Here is a 27421-nt window from a genome sequence, read left to right as displayed (position 1 = left end):
CACTAGGAAAGACAGTCGTAACCTAAATTAAAGGGCATTAGAATGTAAATAATATAAAACAATGGTGTACACGGTGCATTATGCTAAAGAGCCACAGTCTTATGTTTAAATAGATGGAGCAACTGCACCGTCTTTAGTCTGATATCTAAGATATTTTTTTTTCAATCTGAGTAGACGAAATCGCATACTCGGAGTACAAATAAGTGTCGGAAATTACGTCGGAATTAGTTTAGAGAATTAGGTATTTCTGAATCGATTTCATATAAAAAGCGTTTGTAATCAATAAATAAATCACATGATAATGAAAAATTATATAGATAAAAGGAAAGTTGTAAATGAAATCTAGTCAATGTAATAATGTTACAAAAAAACCTAACTGTAATATAGTCTTAATTTTTTGTCATAAAAAATAGAAAAACGGTCACTACTTATTCGTGTTTTTTTTTTATACAACCTAGAATGGCAAACAAGCTGACGGCCCACCTGATGGAAAGTGGTAACCGTCGCCTATAGACATGAGCAGTACCATGATGGTTGCTATAGTCACATCGTAACTAATAGAAATCGAACAATGTCTCAATAATTAAACCTATCAAGCCACTGAAGCTGTGATGTGCTATAAATATAAACAGATTATACATAGATACATGAAAAATGTAACCTTTCTCCGGCAGTATAAAATTACGGCACGTTTAAATTGCGTCATCTATTAAATATATACCTATGGTCATGCCTTCATTGCTGTAAAGTAGATTTGAATAGAAACATGATTTGAGTTTCCATTCAAGATTTTATGATAGTGTAAATGAGTCTTTATCTCTTTTATCATGAGTTACAGAAACGTATCCCCTAGTTCTTGAATTGTCATTCGAAGCTTAGTTTGTTTCTTTTACGAGTTCTATTATTATTGTGATAGGTGGATCTCGCGGATTTGCCTGCGTGAATTAAGATAAAAAATATGTATTAACCTACGGTAAGAATCCTATTTAAATCTATCATATTTCATTTAAATTTTTGTGAAAGTAAGTCTTGTAAAAACTACGTGATAACATTTATGTGTAATTTGCACTGTGTTATAAAGAGTTGTTTGTTTTCCTTAACAATAAAATAATAAATAAATCAATAGACTATCTTTTTTTTTATACAACTTAGAATGGCAAACAAGCTGACGGCCTACCTGATGGAAAGTGGTAACCGTCGCCTATAGACACGAGCAGTACCATGGATATAACAGAGTATACTGTTTCGCCCATGATACCCCCCATGCGTTATCATTCCTGAGGACTCAGGTGTTATTCCTCTGTACCCAGTAAATTCACGCCATATCCCACCCTTCAAACCGAAACACAGCCATGCAAATACAACTGCCTCACGGTTGAAATACGAATGGGACAGAGGTACCCAAGCAATCGACTTTTGTACAAAGTCTCCCTCTGGTATCTGGTACCTCTATCTACTGATAATCAATCAATAGACTGTTTAATTTCTACTGAAAATTGATTAATTAAATATTTCAATATGTTATTAATTTCATTTAGAGAATGTTTCAACAAAACTGAGATTACTTTCCATTAAGTTCTTATGAAGCAGTTTACAGAAGACACTCGCCAAATACACGTAACATTCTAGAACCATCTTTGCTTCTTCACATATAGATTTTACTTATATTTAAATATTTTTGTAAACATTATAATATATACACACACACACACACACACACACACATATATATACTCGTATATATAGTAGGTAATATGATTATTAATGTATGTTATTTTTTAATTAATGTTTGAATTTAACATTGTGTCATCAATTATATTTTCAATTATTCCTGTCTACGATCTACTGGCGCATAACGCCATTTGGTGTTAAGTCCGCCATTTACACTTTCTAGATGTATTAAAATTTAATAAATAAACAATTAAAAAAATTTCATTGTCTTCACAACATTTCAATGCCATTTATAATTACCAATTAATCGTCAGTGACTGTTGGAGAACAGGTTTGAAACCTTTACTGGAACTTGGAGTATCAGTTTATTATTGCAAAATTAAACGCTTAACGTTTTAACCGCCAAATCCATTACGCCACGCTGACAAACCGCTTGTTATGTTCACAAAACAGCTCGCTCTCTATCTCCCTCTCACCCGCTCTTTGTTTTTCTCCCTTGAATTATTACAACGTATTAGTTACGTTTCAACTCAGTCGTGCCAACCGTGCAATGTTTAATACTTATAAATACAAAAAGCTTCCACGGCCCTTTGTTCACGGAAAACGTTTAAAATTCATAGATTTTATATGAAACGTTTATTTTGGATCTTTTACTTAAACCACTGGCAAGAGGTTCAAAGTTGTTGATTTCTTCGGAGGGAAAATCCCGCTCTTATCCTTGTACGTACGGGTGTTCAGTACAGGTGTACTTACACGTGGATTTTACTGAGAATAACATCTACGTGCGTACTCCCTTAAAAGTGATTACATTTTTCCAAAACAAGATAGAAATTCGCTTGTGATTTACGAAAATGTTTTGAATCATAACACTGTTAAACCGAACGTAGCGGTCTCAAATTTCTAATTGGCAAACATTAACAAAATAAGGCGTGAAAACGGCTCGAGTAAGTAAAGCTTTTAATTACGTAACGAATCTGTTTACTCAACAAACCACCGCCACCTAAACAATGTCGGAATGCAGCGCATCGACAATTTAGTATCGATAGAGAATCGATCCTCGTCTGAGAATACCCAAGGTATTTCCTTGCGAAGTATCTTAATTGCGGCTAATTGCAAGAAAAGCCCTCCCATTAGAGCTCCCTCGCAAAGAGTAAACGAATTAACAGACACGTAGCTCGCTAACAGAGTGGCGGTAAATTCGTTTAAAAACACCACCCGTTCAGGTGCGAAAGAGCCAGTTTTAAAATAGAATAGATTAAACTCGTTAAAGAGAAAGCGAGCCCACCATTGGTACAAGCGATAAATGCATTACAACTCAAATAAACTCAAGTTAGTAGGTTACTTATGAGAACAAATAAACAAGAACAACTCCTACCGATAAGAAGCTGTTTCGTATCCTTGTACTGTTATAAATACGTAATATTTAGCTTACATGGATGATATTTTCACTACATTTTGAAAACAAAGCATAACTTAATAACTACAAAACCTAGGACTATAAATATTAGTATTTTTGTTAGATAATAGGTCTCACTCCCCTCCCCCTCCCCCCCCCCCCCCCCATTACCCGTTGGTCTACTACTTACGGGACACCCTGTTAATACAACGTTACTACATAGTAGTAATGTAGTAAAGATATCTTCTGTTTTATACCACGAAGGTGGCAAACGGTACTGGTATATTACAAGGTATAATAGACAGTATAAAAAAACTATTTCATGAAGCTCATTAAACTGTAATAAAATACCGAAACTGGCCTATTAACTCCGCTATACTTGTTATCCTTTCAGATGCAATAAAAATATCGCAAAACAATAAAAACCCCTACATGGAAATTAGTTTTGCATATCGGATCGCTCTACAACAAAAAATAAACACTAAATACTTGATAGTACGTTTCAGTAAAGTTTTTCGTATTCGAATTTCGAAATTGCGTTTTGTTTCAAAGTAAAACGTATTATTATTAAAACTAACTTAAAACCCGTGTAGTTATTAATGGTATCGCATGTACATTACAGATCCTTACGGGTCCTTACCCTTAAAAATGGATAATTGTAGTACGTATTGATTATATGTATACTCTGTTAATTAAAGAGCACTTAATTAAGAGGCTCATTAGCGCTGATATACTAACAAGAACGGGCTACTCCTTGAAAGTTGTTTACACTTACATTCATACAATACCATTTAGTATAATGAGCCATAATATTATGAGAATTTCTTGAATAATACTAATTAAAAAAGCGTTTAGATTCTGCACCTGCTCGGCAATTAGGAAGCGACTTAAGCGCGTAAATCTTTAAATCAATCATGGCTCCGAGACTATTGTAAATTGCTTTTAGTTTCTGCTTACTCAATTTACAAGCATGGAGCGGTGGTTGCGTTTAGTTTTATCGTGGCTTGTATAATTGATCCGGACGTTTTTATGATTCTGGCATAATGATAGTGGATGCACTGAACGGTGTAACTCGAGCATTCGCGGTAATTGAATGCGTTAGACTATTACCTGGTGATGTTGAGAATTCCGACCGCAATTTTACTAATTAACCTGTCGAGGGAATGTGATTGCGGATTTTACGATGAGAGCTCCAGATAGCGTGGGTGTGCCCGCTTTTAATTACGCCAGATAATTTTAAATATTCAAAGGTTTAGCTCTCCATTTGAAAATTTTGCGGCAGATCTGGTGTTCGTAAGGGGCAAATATGACATGTTATTTAATTAAACGTAATACGCGTAAGTGTTTATATTATCCTAATACATTTTAATTGAAGCAAGTACATTTTAAGGCTAATAGCAATTTATTCAGATTTCATTCAATTCGTCGTCCCCAGAGAATACCCGGGATGTTTTTATGACTGTTACTAGGATAAACTTTCTTAAACCAATTACAAATAATAAGTTCACAGCTCATTCAATGGAAAGTTATACTATCCTATAATTATGAACATAGATATCGCAGAATTACAGATTTTTACAATTGATGAAAATGAAATGGTAACCTATCCTGTGGTTACAAGAACTAATCACGATGGTTTCCAGAGAGAACGAAGAAAAAAAGAAGAGCCAGAAAAAAAGAAGAGCGTGGAGGTCGATATAGTAAGGTATATTGCTAGAATGGGACTTTTAGACCCCTTTAAACACTTTTCCTCGAATTACTGATATTATATACGTTCAAACAGTATACAAGTATCCAACAGAAGTTCATGCTCGAAGTCCCTTAACTTCATTAATCGACATTCATCAACAACATCTAAAACATACAGAAATTACGTCTGTCACTAACTAGGAAGTAAATACTGTAAATTGGACAATTCACAAGTTTGAGCCTGCTAAAACCTGACCCTACTTAGTTGCAAGTCTGGAGTTCTGCACAAAGACGTTCGTCTGTCTTCATAGTTGGATGCAACTTGTTGGGCTCGGCCTTAGGCAACCGCAGACTGCATCAAAAGAACCAAGTTAGCTCGTTACATGTTTGTTTAATACTTATTTAAACGTTAATATACATAATTATTGTTATGTGTAAACAAATATTATAAAGAAGGAATATTTACTATTTGTAATGAATAAACTTAAAAAATAATTAACAATTTTTTTGAAATTCTAGCACAATAACTACTTTATCAATAACTTATATAGGCTGTATTCTATTTTTGAAAATTATGCGATAGCGAGGCCAGTATTATCGCCACAATATAATCGATTCAATATTAAAATTAATATATCTTTTATAAATAGAAATATTTATAATTCTATAATCGTTTATTATAGAATTAGATATTATACTTTTATTATATATTATAATATTATTATAGTTTATTATAGTTATATTATACATTGGCTTAATAAGCCAACGTCTTACAGGATTGGCAAATAGAGCTAAATGCTTAATTTTAGCTTTCTTATTTCGAAAACTTCTGCCCATTTTCTCAAACAGTATCAACCATTTATTGGATCATAATAAATCAGTCTAGGTCTCTGTTATTCTTCTACAGTTCGAGAGACACTCTATTATCCTTCTATCTGTTTCATCGTCTATTCAAATTTCTGAATGCAATCTAATATGTACTTTAACTTTACACATTCGAATTGTTTTTTGATTGTAGTTTAAAATTATTGGGGTCGATATTGAGAATACGCATGTAAAATTTTGTATATTTTACATGCGTAAAATATACTAAATTTATAAATATATATTTATAAAAATAGCTACTGGTTACTAATTAAGTAGTTATCTGATGTTCATCATGATACATATTTTTTTCATATACTTGAGTAGATAGTTTTATTTATTCGTTCTTTAGTAGAAATAGAAAGTAGAAAATTTGCTCTAGTCCGTAGTAGTTTACCAGAAGGAGACTTTGTACAAAAGTCGATTGCTTGAGTACCTCTGTCCCATTCGTGTTTCAACCGTGAAGCAGTTGTGTTTGTATGGCTGTGTTTCGGTTTGAAGGGTGGGATATGCCGTGAGAGTACAGAGGAATAACATCTGAATCCTCAGGAATGGCAACGTATGATGGGTATCATGGGCGAAACAGTATACTCTGTTATGACCATGGTACTGCTCATGTCTATAGGCGACGGTTACCACTTTCCATCAGGTGGGCCGTCAGCTTGTTTGCCATTCTAAGTTGTATAAAAAATAAAAAGTAGTTTTAGTTTAAAAGTCGTCAGTAATTTTAAATTACGTTAAGTTAGGTACTATGTATAAATTCCTATTAGCTATAACACAAAAGGCGTGTAGTCAGAAAGTCACGTTATTACAATTCATCAAAACCAAAGAAACTTTCAACTTTTAACACGTTCACTTTCGCGAGACATTCAAGAGGAAATACTTTATGTAACATTAGTATTAAAAGCACGATTATATTAATCTTTTACGTTTTGTTCTAACAAGAATATTGGCGAAGAACCGTGAATTGTAATTTAGCCTTATTCTCTTATTTTTTATTTATTACCCTTTGATGATCATCGTCATCATATTAGCCGTTTACTGTCCACTGCTGAACATAAGCCTCCCCCATAAACTGCCATAAGAAATAGTCCTGACCCAACTACATTCACTAACTCTCTGCAGTGCATTTGATCGTCGCTCTATCTAGTGTAGAGTTGTCCTACACTATGTTTGTCTATACAGCTGTTAACTGTCCACTACTGGACATATGCCTCCACAACAAGGGATAGTTTTGCTAGTAGTTGCTTTTGATTCTTTGTAATTAATCTATAATAACAAATTCTGTGTAAACGCAGTGCAAGACGACCCTCTCACTAGATGGAGTGACGACCTGAAATGCATTGCAGAGAATCAGTGGATGCGGTATGGTATGGCAGTCTATAGGGGAGGCTTATGTCCAAGAGTGGACGGATAATGGCTGAAATGTTGATGATTATGAACAAATTCTGGGAAATTTAACTAAAAGAGTTTGTTTTTCTTCTTTCTCACAATTAGAAAAAAACTATGGACTGCAATTTTGCTTAATCTAAGTTTACCATTTAAACATAATGTATTGAGTAGATTAATTCATCTACTTTTACTGTAATTTCCAGTGCTGAGTTTGTTATAATCATGGTTATGCAATAAAGTTATTATTATTATTATCCAACTTGCTTCACAATAAATACTTTTTTCGTTTGTCTCTGTTGTAGAATAAATTACCAAAAAAAAAGTTTTTTAATAAAGATACGACGACAGGAGAACTAAGTAAACATTAACCGGGCTTAACAAACAAACATGTGAAACGCTTTTTGAAAAAAGATCTCCAAAACTGAATACAACAAACATAATATACCTCTTTACATATCATTAAAAGTAAATTCTTTGGCAATATCTATATTACAACGAGATTCAAATAATAATCATACAAAAGATGAAAAGAAACAATTTCAATAACAAAGCTTTTACGTACGTAATGTTAACATTGCGGTGATTAATTTTGTACCATAATGTTCACATCATAAAGTCTCGTTTACTTTAATAACTGATGACATTAAAAATGCCCGTGCTGCCGAAATGCTCTCAAGTCGAAAATGTGTGACGACACTTCCTGTCGAACCGACACAAAGTTTGATAGATATTTCAATTTTACCGAATTTTCACCGCCCACGTAAGGGAAATCATTATTTGTAATTTGTCACGTCAATTTGCTATAGATTTTTATATTATTATTGTATAGTATTACATATTTAGAATTACACGGATGACGCAGTATGAATGTGTCGTCGAACTTAACCTACTTCAAAAAATAGGTTCTGGCAGCCACGCTATCCATTCGACAATGTCACTCCAACGCAGCGTAAATCCTGTTATGTACATAAATTATTACATTCCATTACACTAACCGGCGCATACAAATGCAAATCTCAAATTAAATCAGATAATCCAATTTCACTATCTCCAGAAGGCGTTATCTGCCCCGCAATACAGTTCGCGGGATAAATATGTATACGCATTAGCATTTTATCTCTTAGGCAATTTAATATTCATGTATACGGTGCAAGCGCATATACACGATTGCATATTGAATTAATTACATACTAATTAGGTATATAAACATATGTTTATATACATATCATCATCATATCAGACTTTAACTGTCCACTGCTGAACATAAGCCTCCTGCTTGAGGAGTTTTGTCAGTAGTGACCACGCTTGGCAGGCAGATTGGCAATAGCCGTTAGGCTTTGGAGATGTTTTAAGAAGGCCGCTGCTGTCTATCCCTCGCCCTCCCTCAGTCGTCTCTTACGACACTCACGGGAAAGGAAGGGATGGCCTATTCTATGCGGGGACGACATGGCGATATATGTTTTTTAATTTTATGATAATTTCAGCCATTAACTGTCCACTGCTGAATATAAGCCTTCCCCATTAGGGGAGTTTTGCCAGTAGTTGCCACGTTTAGCAGGCGGGTTGGCAACCGCCTGCTAAACTGTGGTTTTATACATGTTTTAAGAGAGACGCTGCTGCCCATCCCTCCACCATAAGCTCCCTTAGTTGCCTCTTACGACACCCACGAGAAAGTAAGGAGTGGTCCATTCTATGCCGGGACCTACACGGCAAATGTTTATTGCTTATGTTTATATTTATTTATACTAGATATTAATATAGACAATTTTGCAGATTCATATTTTCGAAACAAAAATATCTGTTGTAAAGAACAGTCAAAAAATTTTCATTTTTCATATAAAAAAAGAATATTTCAAATCGAATTACAACTTATAAAATTACAAGAAAACAAACGTAAAAAGATACAACAAAATTGAAAGATCCTTCTTTTTGTAATCGGTTCAAAACTTCGTAACAATAGATTATCATGTCACTTCATTTTTTTTATTTTGTATAAATATTTATATTTCTATCAAATATAAAGCCTGTCAAATCGAAACTAAGATCAAATGAACTCTAAATATTTATTTATTCAAGAGCGTAATAATTATTAAACATATATGTATATGTACAAATAATACATAAAATACTTCCTCTCAATATACAAAATACTAATTACAAAAAGCAATTACACCTACAATCAGCGTGTACAAAATCAATCATCGACACTCAAACCCGCTTTATTCAACAAAGCGGTTTTTCGCTCTATTAAAATATCACTGAAATATAGTAACCCATAAATCAAGCATTTTCATTTACAGATACACAACAAATGGGCTTTGTTTCGCCCGCTCAAACCTCTCTCGGATAGCGTCAATATTAATTTTAAAACCGCACCTAACTTACCGAACGCCGCAAAATATCCTTCGGAATTCACCAGCGAATGTTGAACAATAGCCGGCTTGTCTTTGCGGTTTTAAGCCATTAATAACATTAACAATGCGGCACCCCGTAAGGGTGGGGGGGTAATTGAACGCTGTGGTCCATCTATTGCCTTATGCCTACTAGCCTAATGAAATTGTCTCTGATGGCTAATTAATTATATTTAGTCTAGTATTTGATTTGCCAAATGATGAATGCTTTGGGATAATCTAGCAATGAACCCAATTAATGTAGTAATAAACGAAATTGGTATACAAAGTATAAGAGAAATATTTTTTATTATAAAGCAGTGTCGTCTTGCCGTGCGGTCCCGGCATAGAATATATAGGAAATAATGAAGTGGACTATATACTTAAAGCTCGTTATTAATTAATATATTATCTTTAAAAAGGCCGTGTGGTCTCGGCATAGAATGGCCACCCATTCCTTTCCCTTCCATGTAATTAACCGAACAAGCGACTGAGGGAACTTAATGGTCGAGGGATGGGCAGCAGCGTCACTGATAAAATATCACCAAAATCTAACTGCGGTTGCCAATCCGCCTATCAAACGTGGCAACTACAAACAAAACCCTCTCACTAAAGAGAAGTCTTGGTCAACAATCGACAGTTAAGGGCTGATGATGATGATTACCAGTAAAACTAAACTTTTTTCTCAAAAAAACATGCAACAAAAAATTTCAGATTCTCAGACGGGGAAAATTTTAAATTTGTAGTCGCTTCATCTTGTTATTTATTTATTTATTTTGATTAATATTAAATTTTACTAGTAGACCACTCCTTAAGAAGGACGCCAATTATTTCGAATTTATACTGTTAAAAATTTCCAATAAAATAATATAAACGTTAATTCAGACAAACGAAATCTTTAAAGGTCGACTCAAAATTATTTAAAACTAAACAATGATTACAATAATATACGACAAAAGATAGAATAAATACTAATAAAAGATACTGTGTATTTGTATTTGAATAAATACGAGTATGTCAACTGTATACATGTCGCATCAAGCAGCTGGGGTTACAATATAAGACTCCAAAACACTCCACAACATCATGGAATCACACAAAAGGTGCGTACTACATATGACAAAATAAGGATACGTTATTTTGTGTATTTCCCGAGAATCCACGTCACCCGGCAATCCCGGGATTGGGGTACGCACTCGGCACAATACATTTCGTAAATTGTCTCCATGAAGGCGCAATAATTTAAAAAACCCGCCGCCGCGCCTCGCCGGGCGACTTATAATCTCTTGTAACTTGTATTTTCTCCGCTGCAAAATTACAAATTGAAGTTTCTTCGTTACCGCAACAACTGTTTACAAGATTTTATTTTTATTTTTAAATTACACCGTTGTAATAAGGTATATTATTGCAACTTGTAATTTAATAAAATAAAATGGGAAACTTCTTGCAACCAATTTACGTACAAAAAATATAAATATTTTTAAATTATTCAAAACAGTTTCATATCTATACATAACTGTATATAAAGTTATTATCACTTATCATTCAGATCAGATTGTCTAGTCTAGAAAATATCTTGCTACAAAATTAGTTAAGAAATTAAAACGAACAAGAAGAAAGTAATTGCAAGAAAGTAAAATTTGTAATCAATGCAAATTCTACAGATAACAGTGCTGGTATCTCGATATTACTTTCGAAGCTTAGGATTATGTTTTAAGTCTGAGGCAAGTTGGAGCAATTTGACTATAGATTCATATTAATGTATTTCTCCAGTAAAAAATAGTTTCCAGACATTTTTATTGTATGAAAATACAAGCAGCAAGAGATAAATGTGAGAATAGAGGTCTTTGGCACTCAGCAAGATGAATGTGATATACAGATGTCTACTTCGCGAGAGGCTTGACATGAAAAGAGATAGGTAATTTTTTTTATTTAAATCTTAAAATTTTTTAGAGTATAACATTTATAAGCGTAATTACATTGATAAATTTGAAATAAATATTGTAATATATTTTGCCAAACGTGAATTTATGACACTAAAAATTGAACTAACCCTTCTTTGTATAATGGTGGAAATTTCCATCATAACATTGAATGCCTAAAACATATATAAAAGACCAAGTTCACTTTAAGTTGATCGTGTCTGAATACCTTTTTAATGTTCATTGCGGAAAAAAACATAGCTGTCAAATTTATTTATTTTTTAACCATTTTTTCATTAATTTTAAACAATCATGTTTGTTGTTGTTTAAACAATCATGTTGATGATCACATCAACATCACGTTGATTTATTTCACCAATAAAAAAATCATGCATAGATGGGTTAAATATATATTACAATAAATCGACGAAATATAACCGAATCGTACACGGATCGGATAACCGTAATATTTCTTTTGTCTGTAGATTTACAAATTATTACATAGTTAAACAAATAAACAGCTCCAAAGTTTCTTTTCCATTTAAACATTCCACAAACACCAAGCTGCTAATGGTCTCAGGCGTCGAAAAATAAAAGAAAAAAAAAACAAAAAAAATCTGTAAGATTGTGTGTAATCCAAAATTCAGGGAAGTAAGTATAACATTTTAGCGTCGGTCTTATAAGAGCGACCTTTGGGAAATCAGTGGTGTGTCTGTACAAATTCGCCTAGACCAGTATAATGTAATATTTTGTGGCCTTTGTCGGTCCTATTGCACACTTTTTCTGTTTTAAAATGTTTATATATACATATATACATTTTTATATAGCGTAATTTTATTGAATTTGCATAGATAGATAGGGAGAGATAGATAGATAGAAAGATAGATAGAGATAGATAGATATAGCAGCATAGATTATGCCACCCCTTCCTTTTATGTAAATGTCGTAAGAAGCGATTATGGGAACTTAATGGTAGTAGGATAGACAGCAGCGTGCCTAAAAAACGTTACTAAAAGTCTAACTACGGTTGCTAAGCGTGGCAACTACTGGCAGAACTCCCCTTCTGGAGAAGGCTTATATTCAGCAGTGGACAATTAATATTATGATGATGATAAATTTTATAATAGGTAATTATATAAGAACTGTCTACTTACTACTATTCTTTTCTGTACTAAATATTTTTTTACAACTCATAAAAAATAATAAATTCAAAAATAAACATAGATTTAAATTCTAAAATTTAAAAGTTATCCTTTTATTTGTTTAAATAATATACCTATTAGTTATTAAATTTGTTAAATTTATCTCTGCATTACAAAGAAAATATGTAAATTAAAACATAATGATGCAGATACTTCCCTGGGTGAGCGTATTGGAAGACTGTAAAGCTCATCCAGTTGATCAAATAAATAAATTATGATATAATAAGAAAACATTCGTCGTAAAGAAACAGGCTATTTATAAAATTTACTGGCCCATTTTAAAGGTTCAAATAGTTATTATTTCTTTTATTTTATAAAATAAAAAATACTAACAAAATAATCAATATATTAAAAATCAACACTCATCCGTTCGCCCAATAGAATCCTATTAATACGCTATGTACACGAACGAAGGCAATTTCAGGCAATATGTTTGTGAAATCGAGCACAAAACGCGTACAAACGCAGTGCAACACTGAAACTACACCGTCGATGACCCATATTGCCAACGGCACTACACACTGCACTGTTCCGTATACTGACCAATATATTCATTCTCGGCCACCTTTTTGTGACACGGTGTAAATAAATGGCTTTGGAAAGTATTTGCTACTAGATGACCAGACAGATTTATTTTTTATTAATATTATAATCTACATTTTACTATTCCGTTGATTAAATATTATAAAAAATATCCTATGCTTCAATCCAGAATTTATTTTAGTCATGTACCAAATTTCACTCAAATCCATCTATCCATTTAAGTGTGATTAAGTAACAATACATTGAAATTTTGTTTAATTTATTTATTTAATTATACTTTATTGTACACACTAATATTACATAAAAATATAATATGGGTAAACAAATATACAAAGGCGAGCTTAACTCTAAAAGAGTTTCGCATTTATAATACAAATATTAAGTATGATTTCTCTAAAAACGTTCAACCTTCATCTTTTAATCTATTAAGGAAGTTTAATAAAATCACCAAATCAGTATAGCTGTTCTAAAATAATAGGCGAACCAACGAATTTATTACTATTTATTTATTTTGTATAGACAACGTTTAAAAAACTGTTTGGTACAAAAAGCAGACTTAATGCTATAAAGCATTCTCTCCCAGTCAACCTTTGACAAATCACAAATGTACTTGTACAAAGTTTTATTGCGCAATAAAGAATAAATAAAATAAATAAATACTTACAAGACGTATAGATCTACATTTAACTACTCACAAATTCAATAATATATACAATGGAGAACTTACTACACATACTATATATATATACTTACCATGTTTTTGTTACCATGTTGTACAGTTTAAACAAATATTACTTCCATATACTAATATATATCATAGCAACATGCATACACGATAATACGAGTATATAGTAATACCAATGAAGTATTGATTGAGAGAAAAGGTCATCTTCACGACCTTAGGTCTTCATCACGATCAACACTATAAAATTAATAATCTGTATAAACTGGGAGTCTATCATGAAATGAAATTCCGAATTGTCGAACTCAATTTCTTGTTTTCGTTTAAGCAGATATCCGCCCAGTAAATGGAGGTTAACATTTTATTCGTCATAAATCCTAACATATAAATCCAAAGGAATGATATTTTAACATTTTTATAATTTTTAAATGGTATGTACTATGTAATTTTAACATCAAATTTGTGTTTCGTTCAGCCGCGAAATTTCAGAAAACGATTCATGGTAGACGCTCTGATTCCGTCGCTGTGTACTTAGAAAGACAGGTACTATCCTCAACTTATAGCTCTGTATCTATATATAGAGCAGATTTCACTCAGATACATCGTTTCTATATGTTCATACCGGCAACATTACCTTAGTGCTATTTCCCCAGTTTCCGAACAAAGATTCTTTATTTGATGCCCTCTCAAGGATTGCCATTAGCGCAGCCTGCCGCTAGTCTCGGGTGGGGATAAAAGGTAATTTATCACAATTATATCGAGCCGAGGCCTAGCCAGACCTAGAGTTATGGCCGCGCGAAATTCATGTACGCAAAAACTCGCAGAGGTTGCAATTTACATGCTTTAACCACACTTTTTAACAGAGTAAAACTTAGTACAAAAGTCGTCTGAACTCCATCGTGATGCAGCTGTTTGAAGGGTGGGATATAGTAATGAAATTACAGAGTACTAAAGCATAACAGCTTAATCCTCAAGAATAGCAACGCATGAAGGGTATCATGAGCAACACAGTATATCCATAGTGGTGTTAATGTCTATAGGCGACAATTACCACTCCATTCCATCAAGTGAGCCGTCAGCTTGTATGCCATTTTAAGTTTCATAAAATAAATTGCAGTTTTATGAATAGTATAAAATGTAACCTTCTTCATCTGATACTTCACGCATACGTATATAAGTACGCATATAAGGTTAAGCCGTCAAATAGTTTGAGCTTTTTACAGGTAAAAGAATTTTGAAAACCCGTTAAGCAGTTTTTGAGTTTAAATATTTCAAACAAACTGTCAAATCTTTCCTTTTTATTGTATTAGTATAGGTTATAAAAGAACGGGATCTAGGTAAAAGAAAATAACGCTTTAATTTAGTTTAATTTATCGTATCTTATATTTTTACTCTCAATTATATTCAAATATTATTCATAATTATGTTGAAATAAAAAAGTATCAGTATATCTTTTTTCTATATTTTAATACATTAATAAGTATTTTATTCCCTAATTAAAATAAATAATCCTCTAAACCATTTTTTACGAAGATCATAAACTTCTTCAAACTATTTACTTCATTTACATACGCAATTAATTTAAAATTTTCCCAGATTTTGAGAATCTGATATTCTGCTAACGAAGAATAATTTATTCGCTTATGTTCAAACTTAGTTTTAAATTACTTAAAGCGTAGGAGATAATAATTGTATGAAAAATACTTTACAAATTTTTAATAATACTCGTGAACCGAGGGAACTTTATTCTTATTTAAAAAATGTTTTCAAGAAATAAATAATTAAATTAAATATAAAATTAATTCGTAATCTATAATATTAATTATTAAACACTTATTTTATCTTCAAAACAATATTTGAAATATAAAAAGCTCAAATCTAAAAAAAATATATTTTGTTTTTATACGACTTAGAAATATAAACTATAATAAGACTATAAAATATAATTAATATACCATTGATCCATTATACCATCTAGATAAACTATCTTATTAGTATTATCGCTTGGCCAAAAACAGAATAGAATTTGTTTCACAGATCACACGTAAACTTATTCAATAGAAAGATAATCTTATAACCATAGACTTAGTATATAACGTACTGTTATAAGGCTGACACCATATGAATTAAAAAATAAAATAAAAAAGAACTGCAACCACTTTGCATCAATATAATATCAAAGAAAATTAATCTACAATTAATTTTCACAATTTTGTCTCTCATTAATTTATGGGCCTATAAAGGATTCAGATTTTACACGGACTGACTGGTTTCATTGCAATTGCTTTTTATAAAACTTGTGATTCCTGCGAAGAGGATGCTGTCATTATTTATTCGGTGCTGGAATCAACATAACAGTACGTATTACAAAATATTATAGTTATTATTTTCATGTTTTCTACAAAAAATTACATGACAGTTTATACAGTTTTTATTACATTATTTTATAACTAGTATTGTATTATATATAGTTACAAGAACAAATATTCCACGGATCATTCGCACGTACGAATCCTTTGTAAAATACGAGCCGCAGTAAAATTTATACTAGACACTGTGGTGCAAATAGTTTATACGCAAAGAAATAGACTTAACAAGCTCCATAACAGTCTAACCATAAATATAAGGGTAACACATGTTACTTTTATTATCGAAGTTGCGTGACTCTGTCGCGAATACCACCTGTGCTAAGAATGCCTTTTACGGAGGATCGATGGACAGCGAAATTTGATGTCTGCTTATATGAGAAGTCTTCATCTAAATTACACAAGTCTTTGTAATTTCATGTGTAGTGTATTGATTGTCAGAATGAGCGATAACACACCCTTGTGGACGCTAGAGGTCTATAGGGAGACAATAAAAGGGCTCAGAGAAATAGATCTCATGAAATTAGAACTTTTTACATGACTTCCATTACACAAAGTCTATATCTAGAGAAAGAGTTAGAGTAGTGGTTTGTCAGAGTCTATCTCTCTTTGTCTATTTAAATTGTAATTAATGATATAGTTGTCAAAACAATTTTTATAAATATATATGTACATGTAAGAATCTTCGAAACCATATTAGACAACATAAGTAACAAGTTAAACTCTTTCACTATTTATAATGTAAATCTAAGTTGTTTTCCATATATGTACCACATTTATTAAAATCATGGTAAAGTTACAAACCTTTACTATATCGGTCCAATAACGAATATGTTAAAAGTACCTACATATTCGAAAATAGATATCCGATCAATATGATCGATATCGAAATATATAGATATCGGATCAATATCCATATTACCTATGCCTAGTTGCAATCTCCATCCGTACATCCACTTTCCTCATACTCCTCAAATATAGCGTTCAAACTAAACTAATAATAAATACGCTGCGTTCTCACTACCTAAGCTAATAGCGTAGACGGGATATCCTAAGTAGCAGTTTCCATATATAATTACCTATTTTTAATGTTTTGGTTTTTCAACTGAACTTGAAGGTTTTACAGTGTTTTTTTTTTCTTTTAAACCACTAATATAACGAACAGAACAAAAAAAAGTTCAAATCGCGCAGGCGAGTTGGCAACCGCAGTTAAGCTTTGGTGACGTTTTAAGAGCGACGCTGTCGCCCATCCCTCGTCCATTAAATTACTTTACTCGCCTGTTACGAGCCACACGGGAAAGGAAGGGATGGCCCATTCTAAGCCGGGAGCGCACGGCAATATATATACTGTATATATGTTTTACTGTATACCTATATGCTTTATATTATTCTCAATTTCGTGTATAATATAGTATATGTCATATATGTGTAAGTATATTTGTTATTTATATATATTTATTCGTTTATATATGTAATTTTAGTATGTATGTATATCAATAATTACTAGTACCGCATTCGAGTATTCTGACACTTCCCTATGGTTGACTGAGAGAGAGTGCTTTTAGCATTAAGTCCGCGATGTACACATATATGTACTAATGCATAAATAAAATAAAATAAATAAATATATATACTTGAATTTATAAATGGTAGGACTTAATTTAGCACATTTTTTTCAACACCTATAAGCAAAATATTCCTCGTCGTTCTCCAAGTTTCTTTATAGATTAAATTCTCACGTTATCAGGTAATTAAATGTTTGAAAAGCTTCCGTGAGCAGTGCGGTATGACCATAAAATAGGACGTGTCGTAAAGAGGTGTAAGTACAAATACTTTAACCCCAAGTCCAGACTATCTACCAGATCGCAGTAAACCCGAACTGGCCGAGCTAATTCCACGGTCGGCACCCGCCAGGATTTATCTTCACGACCGCTCGCCTCGGTGGACGCTTAAAGTCTCAGTTCATTCGTTGCGACGTAGATATTTTTCTACAATTATTACTTTAATACCGTAACCAAGTTTAACGTCGATTGAAAGTTCTTGAATTTAATCAATCGATACATATGTTACTTTGTGGAAGTTTCAATTGATGTTATTATCTTTAATTTCCCCGTTATTAGTACCTTATACTTTTATTATACGACACATGCTGAAATCTTTTTGAGGGAAAATTGTGTTCTACAACATAAAGAAAATCGACTTCAATTGTAGCAAAACCAAACCAAAAAAAGTTATTTTGATTCCAAATTAAAACTTCTTAAATGACTTCACCAGAGGGAGACTGTACAAAAGTCGATTGCTTGGGTACCTCTGTCCTATTTGCGTTTCAACCGTGAAGCAGTTATGTTTGCATGGCTGTGTTTCGGTTTGAAGGGTGGGATATGGCGTGAATTTACAGGGTACAGAGGAATAACACCTGAATCCTCAGGCAACGCACGGGGGGTATCATGGGCGGTAACAGTATACGTTATACGTATATATGTTATGTCCATGGTACTGCTCATGTCTATAGGCGACGGTTACCACTTTCCATCAGGTGGGCCGTCAACTTGTTTGCCATTCTAAGTCGTATAAAAAAAAATGATTATGATGAAATTTATATGTGACCAATCTGTAAATTGGCCCTTTAAATAAAAAAAAATGAGTTTTCTAAGTTGATTTATAACTATTGGAGTTATGAGGTCACAAACAAAAAAAAAAATATAACCGAATTGGAAACCTCCTTTTTTTGAAATCGAACCAATCTGTACGTATATCCTTTAAGATAAAGAAATAATTTTCAAACTCGGTTTATAACAAACATTAAAAAAATTCAACCTAATTGAAAACCTTTTCATTTTAAGTCGGTTAAAAGAGATTCCGTTATTTGGATTCTGTGTTATATTTATCTACGGTTAGAACGAATATTGCATACAAATCTTATAATCGCACATCACACCTCACTCATATCGGCTCACCTCAGCATATAAACTTGCAGAACAATAGTCTGTCTGCGTACACGCACAAACTTTGCACTATTCAACCGCGTTAAAAGCCTTTTGTTCTAAACAAAAAGCCATTGTAACTCATACAGAGTAACACTTGAGACTGCTACGGTACGGAGGAAGGTATAAGATATGAACGATTGCGTTAAACATATACCTACTCGATGGTTGTTTCTAGAATCTCTGTCGTTGAGTAGTTTAACTCTTACCACTTTTTATGATGACATAGTATTTTTCATTTTTAAGTACGAAACGTTACGAAATCTTGGTAATTAGATTCCCAAAAGCAAGGTTTACACATTTAAAATATTTTTTAAATTAAATTTTGTTTTTTAAATGCATAATGTTCTTTTTTATTTTAATTTATTTTCTTTCTTTTTTAAATAATTAAAGATGTTGCCCAATAAAAAAAAACGACGGCAATTGTAACAAAACCAAATAATTTAATTAAAAAACTAAACTAATAACTGTAATCTGTATATATATCTTTTTAGATAAAAAAAGAATTTTCCAAATCGATTTACAACTGACGGAGTTATTAGGTAACGAACATAAAAATAAAACAAAACGAATTGAAAACCAAATTGTTTTTTATGCCACTTGAAAAAGAGCTAATCATTACGACTTGGCCCTAAATACATTGTTTTTATATCTATTAACATCTATAATACCAATAGACACATTAATCAACTTACCTGCTGAAAATAAAACCTGCCTGATGAGTCGTAACCCTTCATTAGGGCATGACTACACGCCCGCCGCCTTCCTCCACTCGCACCTCAGCCATATAAGGAGCTCTAGAGAGAGCAATTTCAGCCAGCGTTATCTCTCAGTGGCGTGCCGTGACGCGCAAAGTTATTTACGCTCGGCGCCGCCCTTAATCCCCTATTTATTCCTCGAGATGTATCTGAAAATTAGGGATCACATCCAAGGCTACAGTCGGGCGGGTTAATTTGCGGGATTCTGCCCGGTGTCTCGCAGTAAACCCTGGATGCCGGATAAATAAGAACAATGTTGATATGTCACGAAATTCTGTGATTACGCGCCCGCTTTTGTTCTGAACGAAACGTAATAGCTTATTTCCAGTTGTGCTTTGTTAGTGTAGCCGATTTGATGTTAAAAGTAAATATCTCTGTTTAGCTAGTGGTTGATATTAACAATCTCAGGGTTTTCTTTAGATATCTCGCGCTAATCGCATAGAGTTGGCATTATTGGCTGAGACGTCTTTGTCGTGTATAGGATAGTTGCGTTGATTACTTATTATTGACTGGCTTTATTCAAATTAAAATTTATTTATTATCAAATAACAAGATCCATTTTGTTAGTAACAGATTTAAAATTATGTTAGTAAAGAAGATTAGAATTTAGAAGCCCATATAACTAAGAGACATTCGGTCAAGACATCGATGAATCAAAGAGACTGGTTATTTTGAGATTATGTTATTATGCGAATTGTTTAATTAATTTTATTATATAATTATTGATTACAATTTATAAAAATTCCTTTTATGAATTGTTTTGTTTATGAATTAAAATAGACTTTAAATGTTTTTTTTTTTATCAATTTTGTAATGCAATAGGTTGTACTAACTTTAATATGAGAAATCTGTGGAATAACTCTATTAATTTTAATAATAATAAACGTCAGTCATCAAGTTAAGTCCCATACTAATTTTGACCCGAACGAAATTATTTTCTTCTATGGTACAAAATCTCATGTAGTAAAAAAATCCATATATTTACCACGTTAATCTATATATCTCTATAATAATATTCTACAATCCTACAATTGAAGTACGAGAAAAGTCGAATTTAGAAAATTTAAAAATTTACCCGAAAAATGTAATAATTCCATTTTTCTTTTTCCCATTCCATTTTCATCTCAAACAAACAGTTTCATTCGGTGTTCTTTCAGTTGTTTTCAGCTGCCAATTCGTAACGGGTCAACCGATTATCATGTTGGGGGAAAGGGATTGTTAGTAATGGAGAGTAAGAATCCCATTGCTAGCAATATACCCAACCAGGTCGACCTCCTCGTGGTTCCCCCTGGAAACTATCATGGTTAATTCCTAATGAATTCATCATGATTGGCTAACTGGCCTGTTTTCATTCTCATCGATCACCCTTCACTGGTGCCCCGCCAGCGTATTCCGTTAGCGCAGGCGGGGTTACCATTCCATTTTCATCCAATAAAAAAAAAATATCATGATAACATATTTAATATACACGTACTAATTGATATTGGCTACTATTTATCATATTCCGGTCACACAGAAGACGCTGCTAAATGTATTAATAAAACGTATACACATGTTATCATTTATAATTCTAGTTCTTATGTCTTTTAGTACATTGATAATAATAACTCGGAATACAACTATTCGTACAGCCAAAACGAGAACTAGAAATGTTTATCCAATGCATAAAATAATCGTAATTTTTCACAAAGTCAACTTTAGCATTTTCATATCTAGCGAATACTATAATGTCGTAGAAAATCCTATGTACAATTCGCGTAGCATAAACGCTTCGAGCCTAGTTCCAGTAATATCCCGGGGTCCTGGTAAGCCTGAGCTTAAACTGGATATACGCTACAAATATCTGAAGCCAAACGGTAATCATAAACGCTATTGCTTAAAATATTCATATTAACATTTTGTAACAACAAAATAACAGGGAAAAATCGCGGTAAACACGAACGGCGGGCTGTTGTTTCGAAGCTTAATAAAAAATACTTGAGAAAATGTTCTGTGTTCCTTTTTCAAGAAACAAATAAATGCGCATTTATGTAGGTATTAACTTCGTTCGCATGGCCGTCATGTGTTCAATGGCTGAAATAAAAAATAGACTATATTCTTCTCTGCCCCAGATACTATGTGTATATCAAATTTTATAGTGATTTATAGCTGTTATGACACTAAGAAATAACAAACAAATATAAGAAAGAATCGAGCCGTCATATATCGACAATCCTTGCTCTATCTATACAACGTATCTCGAGTACTTTAAACGTAGAGTGAATAAGGAATTTTAATATGTACTCTGTATATAAGGCATACTTACCAATGATAATTTAATTTACTGTTAATTTTGTAATTTTTAGTATTTTTTAGACAAATATTATTTCATTTATTTCTTCATACTTTCTCTGTGTACTGAAAAATTCTTTCATGATATCTTTTTATAACTGATAAAAAAAAAAATTCAACACGATACAATATTGTTACGAATAAATTGAATTGAATATATTTATCAGAGGTCGCCAAATTGGGTACGTATCATGTATCACGTATACAGTAAACCACTGTGAAATGCCGAATAAATGTTATTCCATTCCATTCAATGTTGAATGAAAACGGAGTCATTAGCATCGTATTGAGCAAAGTTTTTATCTAAGAAACTGAATATTATTCTAAAAAAAAAGCATCAATAAAATCATTAAGATTATGTTTATTTATTTATAGCAACATTTAACAGCATATTGCATTATAACATAGGTATAACAAACATTAAATATAATATAATATTAATGCACACGCCTATTAAAGGTATTCACAGCATTTACTTTAACATAATTATACAGTACAACCGACTTTGATTGTAGCAAAACATTTTGATTTTTAAACAAAACAACTCAAGCGATTTTGTTAAAATTTCTATGTCTATTCTATTATTTCTATCTCTATATTCTTATTATATTTTTCTTTCAGATAGTTAGATAAAAAGAATTTTCCAATCGGTTTACAGCAGACAGAGTTAAAATGTAACAAACGTAAAGAAATGCGGCCGAATTAAGAACCTCTTTCTTTTTGAAGTCGAATGTAGAATTTTTAAACTAGAAATTAAGCTAAAAAAAGCTACAAAAAAATGTTGTTTTATTTATTTATTTTTTTCCAAAAAAGAAATATTAAATAGTTTACCATTTGTCTAGTATAATATAAACTCGCTTTAGTTTGGAACTATATATCTATCTATATAATACTAATTTTGTCAATGAAGTTCTAAGAGTGCATAAAAGCAAAAAACCAAATAGAATTGGTATTACTGTAATATTATTTTTAATTTTAAATCTATATAGACATTTCTAATTGGTTTAAAAGATCCGCACTACTCTTAATAACCGAATCAAATCAAAACATGAAAACTGCTGGAAAAAAAATTACTTGCATACTGATAGAGAATGTCACTAACCATTTTTTTATTAAATGAACCTTCTTATATTACTATATGTACATATATGCATACACTCTCGTCCGTCACTCGCAACCGGCACAACTTTAAGAGGTCGCCGTTAGATTCCCCATAACGTCCTGTAAATAAGACCGTTCCGGGTCCTTTTCATTTCCAATACACTATAACATATCCATTTCGTGGGGAATGGGCATTTTAAAACACTTTTCCGTGTGTTTAGGTCGACTCCCAATCCCGTGTTTAGTGAGTATAGTGGGGAGCGGCGTCCCGCCTCGCTGACACCAGGACGTGATATGAAAGCAACTTGATGTCTTTATCGGCCCCCTTGATACGGCCCCCGGTGTATGTGAATTTAAATATTTTCACTTCAACATAAGTACGTGCGCTTTGGCGTTTTCTTTTAGTTCTCTAAAGTGCTAGTTTTCTTGCCAACATTGAAAATTAAATTTTAAACACAAAATTCGGATTGCCGAAATCAAGCTTAGCGTTATTTTAAAAAAATAAAAGAGTATTTTACTAATGAACTGAACATGTTTTTTTAAAAGGAGCATGGGTTAAAAAATAAACAATCTACAATATTATTTTTTAAATTTATATTAATTTTAAACCACTACTACATATTAGATATATTTCTTAAATGTTGTTTAAAATTTTTAAGTTTGTACAATAAACCTATGGCTCACTACACGTTTTGGGATACTGTAAGTGTGGTGAGTAATTCATAAATAAATAAATAAATAAACATTACTTTTTATTTACTAAAATGGAACTAGTGAACTAATATAAAGTGAATAAATTTGTTCCTACATCATCGCTTAGTAACAACATTGGAAACATACTTCAAATAATATACGCATATCCTTTCACCATACACTTTCAATCGTGACGGACAGACAGTGCGCAAAAATAGAATTGTGTTTACTATTCAGCACGGCTAGCTTCAATGTAAAACCTGAAAGCTAGGGTTCGAGACGCACTCCTCAGAGGTTACGTCCCCTTTGAAAGCTTGTAAACACTTGTCTGTGATAGAAAATGTGAGTTTATTCCGCCGGTAGGTATATATTTGATAGTCGGCTGCGAGGGTAAATCTCTCAGTTCGGACTCGTAGACCTTTTTCAATGTAGACCTTGCGATACATTATTTAATGATATGTCCTGGATATATACACACTTTTTTTTTGTACATTACAAATATATACTGTGAACTAAAATCAAATAAATCGTGATCAAAACTAAAGGAGAAAAATAATTTTCGGAGCTTTTGTCCTTGCATGAGACATATTAAGCAAGCGGATATATGTATTGGTACTCGTTGTCTATCTCATATTTTATGTAGCATGATAATTCTCTCAATTCTCTCTATCTCCTTTCACTCATTTTTTTGCTTTATATTCTTCACGGCTCTGGAACGCGCTTCCTGATACCATCAAGAGACTTCCGTCTAAACCGTCATTAAAAAAAGGTTCCTGTCCATTTTTAAACTTTATCTAAGCAGTAAGTGTTATCTACTATTCTAGTCTTCATATGAAATATAGTACATCTTTTATATTATATGTATAAAATTACATATAAAAGATGTACTTTTATATGTACTTTTCATACACAGGTCGGCAGTCAGCTTATTTGTCATTCTAAGTTGCATAAAAAACCGCATTCGAATATTCTGATACTTCTCTAAGATTGACAGGGAGTGAATGCTTTAATCATTAAGTCAGCCTTATATACTCCTCTTATGGGGAACGCTTATGTTCAGCAGTGGACAGTTGACGGCTAAAATGATGATGATTATGAATTATCATTATCTTAATGTCATACCATCACTAAGTAAAGACTTGCCGTAACAGTTTTTCGTTAAAAACTAGCACAGTCATTAGCACTTCGTTTTGCATTTGTAAACACGTTTTGTTACCAAATTCCAGCCACTAGTGACATAGCAAATTACTTTTAAGCGGAAATTTCGCCAGCTCACTCTTGTAATGACCGCTGGGCGTCCCGCAAACAAACCAAAAGTTTCAACTTACCAACTTGTTCTGAATTTTCCAACGGAAAATACCATTAGTCCCTTCAACCTTGGAGTTCCCGAACGCTTTGTTGTTCAATGCCTGTTTAACTAATGATCGCGCCGCAATTCTTTATGTTGGAAGGGTAATCTGTATCGGGATGGCGGTAATGTATGGCTCGGTTTAACGCTACGAGAAAGTGATAACTCAAAAACGCAACGTTGAACAATGGCGGATGTTTCACTGGAGTGGTTCGTATATATTTGAATATTCTGGTACAATTTTATACGACCATGACCACTTTTGTATTGTTATCTAAAGTTTATCCTCATCATCATCATATCAGCTTTTAACTGTCCACTGCTGAACATAAGGCTCCTCCTTGGGGGGTTTTGCCAGTAGTTGCAATACGTGGCAGGTGGATTCGCAACCGCAGTCAGGCTTTAGAAGTGTTTTAAGAAGGACGCTGCTGCCCATCCCTCGCCCTCTTTAGTCGCCTCTTACGACGCTCACGGGAAAGGAAGGGGTGGCCTATTCTATGCCGGGACCATACGGACAAGCTATATGTAAAGTTTATGTTATTGTACATTTGGTATTATATACCATTGTCATTAGTTGCCATCATTGAAGTCGTTAAATTTTTGTCCGTTTTTGAATCTACGCGTCTCCCGTAGACTTTTTTTTAGTAGCTGAGAACAGAATGGTGACCTCGCCTGCGATATCGGTATACACTGGCCTATTGCCAGTGGAGGTAATAGGTGAGGATGAAAGCAGATCAGTTAGCCCATCATGCCGATTGATTCCACAAGAATTAACCACGATGGTTTCCAAGGAGAACCGCGTGGAGGTACACTTGATGGAGTATATTGCTAATAATGAAGCTGATAGACCTCATTACTAATAATCCCTTCCACCCCCTCCATAAACTGTATAAAGAAAGGTTTTGAGCCACCAGCATCCACTGACTTTCTGCAACATAACTAATTTCGTCGTTCTATCTATATCGTCGTCTGCATTTTCCCGTACGATGTCGCGTCTTAAGAACATTTATTCTTCATAAAAAAAATTGTCAAACCTTTTTTAATCTTTACCACCTCCTCACCGTGCATTTTTCAAGACACTTTCTTCCACGCAAAATCATTCTTTGGAATCAACTTCTAGCAGCAGTATTTCCGAACCGATACGACGTCATAACCTTCATGAAAAGAGAATATTTCTTTTTAAAAAACCGGCAGCACACCTGCAATGCCTCTGGTGTTGCGGGTGATCATAAGCGGCGGTTAGTCACTTACCATCAAATGAGCCGCATACTCGTTTGTCCCCTGTGTTATAAAAAAAAAAACTTATTAAACTTTTAAGGAAAGATGTAGAAAGTAGAGCTAAAAAAGATTTTTAATATCATTATCTTTCCAAGAACATTGGAAATGCTATTTAAATATAAAGAGCTAATATAATGACCGCCATGAAATTACCATGGGAAAGCGCCAGGTTAAAGGCAAGTAAAGCTCCTCGATTCTTTGACTAGTCGTTCATAGCAATTATTTTGAATTGTTATTCCGTTTAATGAAAATGTTATAAACAAGACTGTGAACTGTAACGGTGTAATGACAGGCCTAGTGGGAACGGACATTTGCTTGGTTATAGTTATAGATGGAGCCAGGAAACTGGCAGATATATGGCTATTTTTTTATAAGACTGATGGAAAGTATATATACAGAGTGTACTATTTCACCCATGGTAACTCCCATGCGTTGCCATTCTTGAGGAATAAGGTGTTATGGCTCTGTACCCTGTAATTTTACTGCCATATCCCATCTTTCAAACCGAAACACAACCATGCATAATCAATTATCAATTTTATTATTATTTTCTGATTTATTTTGTAGCTTGCCCAATAAACATTATTATGCCCCTATCGCTACCGCTACTGAGTCAGTTCTTTACTTATTTGAATGAATCTATCCTATCTGTCAAGTTTTTTTTTTATTTTTTTTAATGGATGAAATTAAAATGGTTCCCCGCCTGCGCTAATGGTATACGCTGACGAGGCACCAATAAGGGATGATAAGTGACATGAAGAAGCAGGTCAGTTATCCCATCGTGGTTAATACACTAGGGATTCAGTATGAT

General features: G+C 32.9%; 1 protein-coding gene across 3 annotated transcripts in view; it reads left to right on the top strand.

Annotated features, from left to right (window-relative positions):
• The window catches only part of LOC113516678 (leucine-rich repeat neuronal protein 1-like), a 374371-nt gene that overhangs the window by 333074 nt on the left and 13876 nt on the right, over positions 1 to 27421 (top strand). The window lies entirely within an intron of this gene.

Source organism: Galleria mellonella, unplaced genomic scaffold (genome assembly GCF_026898425.1).
Source record: "Galleria mellonella isolate WM207_F2 unplaced genomic scaffold, CSIRO_AGI_GalMel_v1 utg93, whole genome shotgun sequence".
Taxonomy (NCBI): domain Eukaryota; kingdom Metazoa; phylum Arthropoda; class Insecta; order Lepidoptera; family Pyralidae; genus Galleria; species Galleria mellonella.
Note: the sequence above shows the minus strand (reverse complement) of the source record. Positions and strands in the feature narration are given on the sequence as shown.